Here is a 12,118-nt window from a genome sequence, read left to right as displayed (position 1 = left end):
AGAGAGAGAGAGAGAGAGAGAGAGAGAGAAAGAGCTAACATGCTAACAGAATGTGTGATGCGTGCCACCAATCTTGTAGCCCCTGCAACAATGTAGTTTCTAAATCGGATGATTTATATGTTTACATTTTCACATTCAGTACATTTCCAATGTTGTCATCGCAGGAGCAATGTTTCTGTTAGGGATGGTCCATGAGTAGCTGTAAATACTCATACAAACGTTAAAATATGTAATCATGATAATCCGCTGAAATTGCTGAGGAGTCACATTCTGGCAAAATGTCAAAAAGGTTCATTTGCCTGGTGATGCGTAAAGGTTTCAGGTGTTAAGAAAAATAACTTTATTTCTGAAATATGAACGCTCCGTTGGACTGATAATCCATCTTGGAGGTTTGGGTGGGGGAAAAAAACATGGCAGCAAATGACTTTGACAGAAGGGAACAAAATGTGCGTTCTTGCTGACCTCAGATTGAACCGCTGATACAAGGAATCAGGGTCAGAGTTACCAGAACATTGCACTCTAAGTGGGACTTCACTTTTGCCTCCCAACTGTAAAATGACCAAATGGAAACAGTATCTCTCAAACACACACACACACACACACACACACACGCACACACACACACACACACACACACACACACACACACACACACACACACACACACACACACACACACACACTTTTTCTCCAATTATGTGATTGCCTGGCAAAGAGTCCAAGGTGCTCCACGCTTCCCACCTAAAGTCACCTAGGACAGGCTACCGTAGCCAACCCGTGAGCCTGAACAGGTTGAGCATTCAAAAATGGACAGATTGGTGGAGCGCGACACGTTTCAATCACCACTGACCCAAATGGATTTGAGAATGTGTCCGCTTATTTCGGAAAGGCCTGGCTATTCATTTCATTGGCCGCACCTCACTGATCTGTTCCCTCTTTATTTGGTTTGGCTGTAGCGTTGTGCTCTTTTTTTTGTTCTCTGACCGTGACTTCTCTTGCATTCTGTGATGTGTTGAGCACACCTTTGGACCATTGATATTTCTCACGTTACTTTTGTTTTCCCTCACTGTCTCTCAATTTTTACAACCCCTGCTCCCTTTCCCACTAACACAACGGGGTGGTAAAGAACACATTTTTCTAGTGATGGGATTTTCGGCTCTTTTCGGTGATCCGGTTCATTTGGATCGGCTCAGTGAAAAGAGCCGGCTCTTTTTGGCTCTCAAACAGCTCTTTTAACTTTAGGTTTTCTTTTAAATATTTATGATAAATTTAGCATACATTTTGCTAAATGACTTGGTGAACTAAATATTGCACTCTACTGACTGCAAATAGCAACAATTATCAAGCAAAGAAATGGCTTTTTACTTATTTTATTGAACATTAAAAAGGCTCCAAACAATAAACAAGCAACACAATTAAACTTCAACCAACAACAATCAAACATGTTGCATCATAACAAAAATAGTGAGTATTAACTGCAACATCAGCAGTGAACAAAACAAACATAAGCTACTCCTTGCTTCATTTTAAATTTGCAGGAAACAAAACGAAATACTTCAACTTGGAATACTTCAATTTGTCCAGTCTTTGTGAACACCCTCTCTGACGGGACAGATGTTGCTACAATGCACAAACTACTCTCCATTACTTTGATCAAACGGGGGTAGACGGAAGCTCGGTATTTCCACCAGCTCAGTGGATCAGCTGCCCTTGAAATCTGTGGTTCTTCAAGATATGCCCTAATTTAGTGTTTTGTGTTTTTGCACGCTTGGTTTATACTGTAAATTAGATTCAAATTGCTTGCCAAACTTCTTTGTGGTTTCCCGGACAGTAGGGGGCGATATGAACTAAATACATCCAATTCACCAAGAAGAAGAATAAGTACAAGCACAAGAACGGTAACACATCCGGTTCAATGAGTACGTTTTTCTGCTGTCCACAAGCCCTGTTCTCAGTGAGTAATTTTAACATTTTAAACTGACTTCGCAGTTTATCTCTGAGTATATATGATGTAGACCAGGGGTGTCCAACTCATTTCACATTGTGGGCCACATAGGGCCTCGGTAGATGTCAAGTGGGCCGGACCATTAAAAATTATACCATACTCTGCTATAAATAACCAAAATAATATTTCTTTCCTTTTTTTGGTCTAAAGATGCACAAGAACACTTGGAAAACGGAGTTTATTTTGATGACATTGCAAAATCTTAAGTTTTAAAATGACCTCTTTCTAAAATGAACACAGAGTAGCCTTATTTTGGCGGTCCTGGGTTTGTCGACTTGAGTGTGCCACCGTGAATTGTTTGTACAGTCAAACCTCGGTTTTCGAACGTCTCGGTTCTCGACCATTTCGGTTTTCGACCAAAAATTTCGAGTTTTTTATGCCTCGGATGACAAACAAATTTCGGTTCTCGAACAAACTGAGCGCACTTGAATGCACCATTTGACTCCTCTCGCCTTCCTTACACGAGGAAGTGACGCTTCTCGGGTAGACGATTAAGTGACGCTTCCTCGTGTTGCTTTCCATTGTGAGCAGACGTGTTCAATAAACATTTTTATTTTAAAATGAGCGTGGTTTTGGTTTTCGAACAATTCGGTTTTCGAACAGCCTTCTGGAACGGATTATGGATGTTTGACTGTATCTGCATTGCAACTGATCCCACTGACTGTACAAAGGCACAAAACCTTAACAAGTAATTGGTCTTGAAAAATATAGTAATGCACTTTTAAGATTAAACGAGATTTATGAAGAAATGAATTTTTAAACAATTTACACGAGCATATAAAATCTAAATGTAATACCTGCCTACACCTTACAAACTAAGGAGAGTGCTATAATATGTGTAAAGAATAAAGTATTCAATTCACGTCCTTGATAGCGTCTGCTGTGTTGGGTCTGTCTCAGTGACAGACTAAGGCTGCTGTTGTCTTCTTCCCTGATCAAAACAATGTTGTCTTTTCCTCTGACCAAAACAGTGTGTCCCCTAGCGGATATTCCATGAATTGCACTTTATTAAAAATATTCATTCCGTGTTTTTTATGCATTTTTTCACTTTTAAATTCTCCGGTTCCTTGCCCGCGGGCTGTATGTTTGACACCCCTGTTCTTGGCGAATGTGAATTAAGTGCAAATAAAACACCCATTACGCACACTACCAAAACGTGCAAGCCAACTTTATTCATTGTTTCAAGATGATTTCTTGATCAGGGCAACTCCGCTGGAATAGTTGAGACGCAAGTCTCATCTGGATGCTTGTGGCGTGCTCTCTGCTGGTCCCAACGGGGCCGGGGGCTGAAGAACCTGCAAAACCCAAAGGATCGTGGTGAAATCAAACTTCGTTTCAGATTGGGGAGGAAACATTGGATGACTTTCTGAGGACCCCGGATACTCCATTTACAGTCAACAATAGCTACTGCAGCAATGACAATAAGCACACATGGGCCGCACATTGGGATGCACATTGGCCCAGATTATCGCATTTCTCGGTTGCGCACCAGTAAATGTTGACCCAACAATAGATAGGAACATCTAAGATCCCTCATGACACTGACTGAGTAAAATCCGAAAAAGTGATGTCAGCTAACAGCAGTAAGAATCATTGTAAAATTTGACCTCAAACTCGCAGGAGGCTCGCGCCCGTCGTCGACGGTGTTGACAAGGTCTTTACGAAACGTAAGGGCGCCGTCTACTGGTGACCAATAGGAATGACAAACCTTCGACTGAAGTGGCTCTCAACTTTACAAGTACAGTCCCACCAAAAAAATACAACTCTCTGGGTACCTTAATCAGGTGCTGTCTCACCATGTTGGTCTTTGTCGTTGTGTTTATGATCCTCTGGACGAGTTGGAACTGGGAAAGTCAATTCCTTAAGGGGTGTTCACACGGCAAGATTTGCTCCGGTGCTGCGCCAGCACTGCCCCAGTTGAGCGTTCACACGTGCAAAGTTACACCGGTGTAGCCTCGGAAAACAGCTTACTCCGGAGTAAATTTAACCCACCTCCAATGCTCGTTTGCGGAGCAGCACCGATGTAAATTTGCACGTGTGAACTCTACAATTTGCTCCGGAGCAAATGCTTGTTTGCGGGGGGGAGTAGCCTCGCTACGCATGAGAAGAGTTGATTACATACGGCGAGAATGCGTTGCTTTCGTGCTCTGTTGTACTTCCGTCATGTGTTTGTTTAATAACGACACAAGACATGGCTGGTAACAGGAGCAAGTGGCACCTCTTGGGTTATACCATCTCAACTAGAACGGGCAGGGGGATTGTCCCCAAACGTCATCTTTCCTTATGTAGGAGACTGGACTGTCTCGGAGTTGTTTGTGTAGTTTGTTCCTTTGTTGTGTGTTCACAACCCCCCGTCCCACATAGAATTTATTTTGTGATTTCCTCTTTTGATTTTCTGTTTAGCACATTATATCTGTTTGCTTTTCTGAGTGTCATTGAAGTCATCGTTGATTTAAGTTTTCGGGGGCGGTCACTCTCGAGCAGAAGGCACGGAGACTGAGAAGGAGAAAGACGTGTCTGTACAGTCGTTGCTTGAGTTGTGTGTTTTAAAAATAAACAACACGATAGCTCTTTGTTTTCTATCGTTTTGCTCCGCTGCAGAAACTGCCGTGTGACCGCAAGTGGAGCTGCACCGACACTGCGCCGGTGCGAACACGCTCAGCGGCTTTGTACGTGTGACCGCTCCACAAAATTTGCTCCGGTGTAAAATATATCGCAACAAAATACATCGGTGCAGCACCGGAGCAAATGTGTGCTGTGTGAACACCCCTATAGTCTCTGTGGCTGCGCAGACGCGACGGAGCATGTGCTCAGCGTGCACTCCTTGTAGTCCCTACCAAGCCTCTCGCCCCTCCCCTTTCTCTTCTGGTCTACCTCTCTGAGCACGGCAGCTGAGCCACTGCCAAAACTCGCTTCAGACACGTGAAAAAGAGAGAGCGACATAGAGAGGGAGCGAGGGAGGGAGAGAGAGAGGGAGAGAGAGAGAGAGAGAGAGAGAGAGAGAGAGAGAGAGAGAGAGAGAGAGAGAGAGAGAAGGAAAATGACATCTCATCGTTCACTTCAAAGAGCCGGCTCTTTGTACCGGCTCGTTCGCGACCGACACGTCACTACATTATTCATAGTTACCAAGGACCCTGCGGCGTATTTACACAAGCTTTATGCATTGCAAACCGCCAATATTTCCTTGTGTTATGTACCCCACGTTGAATGTAAAATCCAATTACTGTGGAGACTCTTGCTGTCATGTTATTCTCTTCACGTCAGGGAAGGATTTCGTTATAAAATTTGACCAGCCGGATAATGAGGGCATTCTGAGGTGGCAGTCAAACAACGACACACAAACATATAAAATCTGTGAAATGAGAGGATTAAATATAGTCAACACCAGATTTCAGGGTGCAGCCCGCCTCTCGCCCAAAATCAACCAGAACCGGCTCACAAGCGACCTTAATGAGGACGAGCACGACGAAATAGACGGATTCATGATTCCAAAAGGTTCCGCGTAGCCTCCGATTGCTGCAAGAGCGCTTGTGCCTCCCGTGTGAGCGCCTGTGCCATGAGGTCACCACACTCATACAGTTGATGTAGTTTGGGCGTTGGGATGACAGCAAATGTGTCATTATGGTCATGTCTCCACTTTCACTTACTCTCTGTTTCTTCTTCTGGTTCGGAGGGGAAATGAACTGCTGTTTTCCTTTGAACGATAATGCAGGAAGTTTAAAAACAATATGATTTCACCCTCGCTGGGAAGTCATAGAAACATAACTTGGTCCGCAACCCATATTATGGAGTGTTATGCTGGATAAAAAGAACCGGAGAAAATGAGAGAATGAGAAGGTCTACGTGTGAGCGGAAAACCAGTTCTTTGGAAAGATGAATTCCTGTGGAAACAGTGATGTCATGACAGCCTTTCTTGTGCCTACATACACACACATAAATAACATTGTCCGTTTAAATCCAGACTTGTTAACCGTGATCACAATTAACAAACATGTTTCTCAACCCTCATTCTGACTGAGATGTTGGCAAACCCTAACCTCTCCTTCTCTTGAGAGGATCAGTGATTTCGCAACTTCAGGCAAAAAAACAAATAAACCAACATTGTGACAACAGATTTGTCATGCAACTCTGCAGTCTTCCATGCTGTATTTCAATGGAAATGGAAGAAAATGAATGACGTGCATTTCACTTATTTGATTCAATCAGTTGAAGGCAGTTGGTTAAAAATCGACTCCTATAAAGAACATCTGCCATTATGAATTTTGAACCCAGTATAGATGGATTGATTGTACTCACTAAATATTTGAGGAACACCCACGGGTAATTATACATCATGACCACACAGACAAACGCTTTCTGTAGAAGAAACGGCCAACAGCTCAACAATATTTTGAATCCACAGTTTGGCCCTTGTGGTCAAGATCTAAACAAGCTTCACATCCAACCATTTTACTGAGAAGAGTATGGTCGTAACTTCCGATGTTGCTGTGACCGGCTCACGCTGCGCAGGTAAATAAAACTTGATGAGTTGCAGTAAAAGGAATTACTGTTCTGTGACTAAAGACTAAAATCGTTGTAAATTCAACACTGAATGTGAATTTCGAGGAATCTTCCCACAAACAGCCTTTGTCAGGCGAGGCACCTTTTGTTTTCCTTTACTGATATTGAGTTTTTCTTTCTTTTTTTTTTGTTTTTTTTTTGAAAGAAAGCTGTTAAAGCAAAGAGAGAGGGAGAGTTGTGGTTCCTACAAACTAATGATGACTGTTTTACAAGTGGAATATTCCACAGAAAATAAAATAAAATCTCAGCAGTAGTAGTGATTGTGGTTTGTGTGGAGTAACAGGATCAGAGAAAAACAAGTATCACCAATACAGTGTACATTTTCCCATTTGGTTGTCCAGCTACGTTTCAAATAATTTGCCCTTTTTCAACCGCCGAGCAATCGTTTTAAAAAATCTGTTATATCTTAGTACATATTTCCCTTCACACATTTCCTCTGTTTTTCTCTGACGGTTTTATATTTCCTCAAATGTTTTTCTATTGTCAATCTTTCTTTGAATGTGCTTCTCATCAGGATTTGACCTCTGTGATCCCTCTCATGTTTTATTCTCCTAATGGGTCACGCTTCTTTAAACACACAGACACGTGGAGAACCTGAGTTCTGCACTGCTTGTTAGTGACTTTCGTGACATTCATTCAAAATGTGTTTCCAAGCTGCGAACTGGATCATATAACAGGTCGGCCCTGAAACCCCCCGGGAAGGGGAAACAATAACACAGGCCCATCGTGTTGTGCTGTGTTATTCCTTGTTTCCAAGAACTAAATTACTTATTTACAATAAATTTCATAACAAGTTAGAAATAAATTGTTATATATATATATATATAGCTAGCTAGCTAGATTGCTAGCCGGCTAGCTAGCTAGTTAGCTAACTAGCTAGCTAGCTAGATAGATAGAGTAACTTTCACCAAAGGGACCACTGCGAGTCAAGTACGACAAAACCACCACCACCAAAGGCACCATTGCAACTTTTAAATTTTGATTTTTGCCTGTTCTCATAATGACGACTACTTCCAAATATAAGAACTGCTCCAGACAATACAGGGGGCACTTGGAGTTACATTGTGTTGTTTCAGTGTTCCCTTTATTTTTTGGAGCAGTATACATACACAGTGATTTTTTTTTTTTTTTTTTTTAATATTCCTTGCAGGCCACTAAACTTGTACAGCCCTTTCTTATAGGTTCTTTTTCTATTTACTGCTCGCATGCTGACCTTAAAGTGCACGACTTTCACTGCACTGATTGACTGTGGCGATATATGCATGCTTTGAGGGCACAGACTGTGATTGTTCTCTCTGGGTGTTAACTTTCGGAGCAGGAAGTGCAGGCTCGGGTCAGGGGGGGATATCGGCATGCTCAGTCTGCCCACATCTGTTCAAATAGCAGAGACTCTCGAAGTCGCGCAGGAAATGTGTGTGTGTGTGTGTGTGTGTGTGTGTGTGTGTGTGTGTGTGTGTGTGTGTGTGTGTGTGCGCGCGCGCGCACGGGTGTACACGTGCGACAGAAGCCATTCTTTGTGTGCATGATTTATAAAAGTAATTGACCTTATGCTGTAAAACAGATGCCCACAGTAAGAAACAGAGGGAGATTTGTCATGTACCTGCTGCAATAGGGAAGCACTGCAAGTACAATGCTGACAAGGAACATGAACCTTGCATTCTGACCTCTGACCTCAGCTACGTTGAACGTCCGGATTCTCAAAACAACAACAGAAACAATAGCATTGCTGCTCGAGCATCGAACAGTTTGCCTAATTATTTTAATCAACAGAAGTATGGTTAGAACTTTCAGCGTTAGTGTCAATGTGACAGCAGACCCCCCCCCCACCCCCCCGAAGAACTAAAGAATGAAAATAATAATTCTCCACTGAACCAGAAGACAAATAGTCAACGTCAAAGTCAAAGGAGCATCTGGATATAAAATGCCTACAAAGTAGAAGTCAGCACAGACACAAAAACAGCTGGTTGCGACTCAGTTCCAGCGCTTAGTGATTCCCACATGGTTTGTCAGGTTTTACCTTTTCTCAACAACTCTCCCACATGCATGTTGGTTTTATAGTGTTGGAATCGTGATGTGATTTACTGTGACTGTAAGGAAACATCACGCAAACGGTGTATTTGCAATCTGAAAAAAATGTGCTTCGGCTACTGATGGTGTCCACTCACCTGACTTAAACCGACCGACTCAGCGGCAGGGGGAATATCACTGTGAATGCTCATCTCAGGCAAGAAGCCATTAAAAGATCGGTGAAAAATAAAATTAGCAAGCTGTATGTTGCTCAATGTGACAGTATACATCATATTTCTTCTTGAGAAAAGTAAAAACTGTGTTGCATTAAAACTACACAATAATCAGGCTTGAGTAATTCCCCTGAGGTCTCTAACAGATCATTAACTTCAGTGTTAGTGACAGACATCTGGTTTGGGGGAGGGGAAACTCGATTGACATATCATCATGTGTGCGTTGTGCTCTGTCTGTCATCTCAAATTCTAAAAAAAAAGGATGAGGGTGTTAAAAACGGGTATGTGTGTACCCCACTTCGGGAACCAATGTCAAGTTGAGCATTTCGGCACACATCCAACATCCCGGTCCAACTTTGGAAATGAATCATGAGAGCAAGACAGAGAGGAATTGACTCATTTCGAATGAAGTTGTCTGCATTCGAGTCTTCAAAGAGGAGCACTGTGGTTTCGTGTGATGACTCAGAAGCCCATGTTTTACGACGAGGACCGTTTTACATGGAAGCTGCGTGGCACCATGTCGACATGGTCGCTGTAACACTATTAAAATGAAAGGAGCCAGACATCACACACATGTAAACACGCGAAGACTGCATCCTGAGGTTTTGTGATGGCAATAAAAGATGCCTCTGATGCACCTTGTTGATTAATCCTCGCTCACTGCGTCCTGTGAGGGTTAAATGTGAGGGAAGGAAGTGAAGCTTTCAGCAAAACATAGGCAGGCTGAAAAGAAATAGGACATTAAATGAGTCAGTAAACAGAACATTATGTCAACGGTGACACGACAAAACTCAGCATCTCAGGAGTGGCCCAGATGGAAGTGAAGGATGCAGGGTGGAACATGGCGACATCCTGCCTGATTGTGGGAAGATTTGACTTGATGGAAGCGAGGACGGGAAAAGATGACACTGATTCCAAGATTTTCATCCATTCATTCATTCTCTGTACCGCTCGCTAGAGTCACATGGTTATTTAAAGGGGATATATTATGGAAAACCCATCGCAGCCATTTTCGGGCAGTAGGCAGGGGACACCCTGAACCGGTTGCCAGCCCATCGCAGGGCACACAGAGACAAACAACCATCCGTGCTCACACTCACACCAAGGGACAATTTTGAGTGCTCAATGTTTTTGGAATGCGGGAGGAAACCGCAGTACCCGGAGAAAACCCACGTGGGCCCAGGGAGAACATGCAAACTGCACACAAGGAGGTCGGAGCTGGAATTGAACCCGGTACCTCTGCACTGTGAGGTCCACGCGCTAACCACTGGACCACCAGTCCGGGAAAACCGACTTTTCAAAATCAAACAAATGGGTCTCTGCTCACCCATCAACTGTGAAATCCAGCAACCAAGTTAATCTTATTCTTCCCTTGTATGATTTCCCATCTCAACAATCAACTGGATCTGATTTATGCAAGATTCCAAATGAAGCATCAAGTGGGATTACCAAAGTCAATATCATTCTGGGCATTTTAAAAATTAAGAAAAATAAAAACACCACAAATGTGATCTACTCGCTGGTTGTGTAGTGGTAAACCTGCGTGCGGGCAACGTGGGACCGGTTTCCACTCAGTGATGGTGTGAATGTGGGTGTGAATGGTTGTTTGTCTCTATGTGTGCCCTGCGATTGACTGGCGACCAGTTCAGGGGATAGTCCGCATTCCACCCGAATTCAGATGCGACAGGCTCCAGGAACCTCGTGACCCAGTCCAGGAAAAGCGGTATTGAAAATGGATGAATGAATAAATGTGCTCTCAGTGCCATCTTGATTTTTCAACAGCAATGTGCATACATACTTTAGAGGGTGAGAACAACAAAAGTGTTAAACTTAGATATGCTGTGTCAGATTACCTTCAGATTTTATGATTCTCTGCTCTGTTTCTGCTACAATCCACCTGACTCTGGCAACTGTTAATTGCTCTTGGGCGCCCTCTTGTGGTTACACGTGCTTACTTCACTTAAGACCTTGGGCCGTCTCTAACGGTCCCCACAGTAACTGCAGTACATTCTTGCCAAAGTGTAATTCTGTACCGTATCTTAAATGCTGTGTTGTTGTTGCTCACGTGTCCTTCGCTTTCGCAGTTGCTTGTTTAGAATCGGAGTCAAAATGCAGACAATCCTCGCTCCGCCCCAAGTTGTCATGTTCACAAAATCCGTACTCTCCATCGTATCAGCAAGCAGAAAAACGGGAGGGCTGAGGATGGACCCCCTTACTCACTTACACTTGAGTATTTCAACTATTCTCCAATTCTTGATCCTTGAAATGCTTTTTTTATTTATTTTTTTTGCTTTGAAAATCTTTTTTGAAGCGTCAGTCTGTGTTATGTCAACATTTTCACGAAAAGACGAAACCCATAAAGCCAAAAAAAAAAAAACATGCACGAATGTGTTCTCTCCCCCATTGCCCAGTTCTACAATGTTTATAAAGCAATCAATCTTTCGTTGGCAAAGGAAAGCACTGACAGCCAGACAGGATCCAGACCGTAAGGGCTGACATTAAACACCAAGAGAAAGAAAAGAAAAATACAAATCAAGGTTATTAACGTTGCCTCACTGTGGTTGACTATTTTAATTTTAGGGGCACCTAATCCATCAGACAGTGAGGTGGTGGAAAATGATTTTCGAAAATGTAGTGATGTAATTGATGAATTGATGTAATTGATGAAAACGACAAGAATTATTGTGTGTGTGCTTGCCTGACACGTGTCCTCTCAGATTTCTGTCGTTTTGCTACTGAGTGTTGCAGGAGGATTATTGTAGGTTATTGTTATTACAAGGTTACAAGGTTATTGTATTGTTATTGTAATTTGGGTAACGAGAGCAGTTATTTTCTTACACTACCGTGACTGTCCACTAGATAGCAGCATTACTCTTTACAGACGGACGTGGAAATGAATGGGTCGACTCCGAACAAATTGATTTTTTTAAAGGTCCGACGATTTTTTTATTTTTTTTATTCACTTGCAGAATACATTTCATCCATTTTTTTTAGTAGTGCCCAAAAGCTATTTGGTATTGTAAATATTTGTTAATCACGTTGCTACATTTCGCTCCGGCTGATAACGAGTGCGTGTTTCTGTGTCTGTGCAGCAATTCTGTGATGACCCATTTATGTAGATGATGCGCCTGTTTATGATTTTTTTTGTTGTATAAAAATCCAAGTTAAGAAACCGGCAGAATGACGACAACCAAAACAACGCGTGCACGATGAAATAATCGATCCTCTGAAATGTGACAAGAGTTCAACACGAATGAGAACGTGAACCTTGAACTATTTTTATGAATGAGTGGCGCGGTCCCTCGTGACGCCA

The sequence above is a fragment of the Hippocampus comes genome, unplaced genomic scaffold (genome assembly GCF_001891065.2).
Source record: "Hippocampus comes isolate QL1 unplaced genomic scaffold, H_comes_QL1_v1.1 scaffold123, whole genome shotgun sequence".
NCBI classification, from domain to species: Eukaryota; Metazoa; Chordata; class Actinopteri; order Syngnathiformes; family Syngnathidae; genus Hippocampus; species Hippocampus comes.
Note: the sequence above shows the minus strand (reverse complement) of the source record.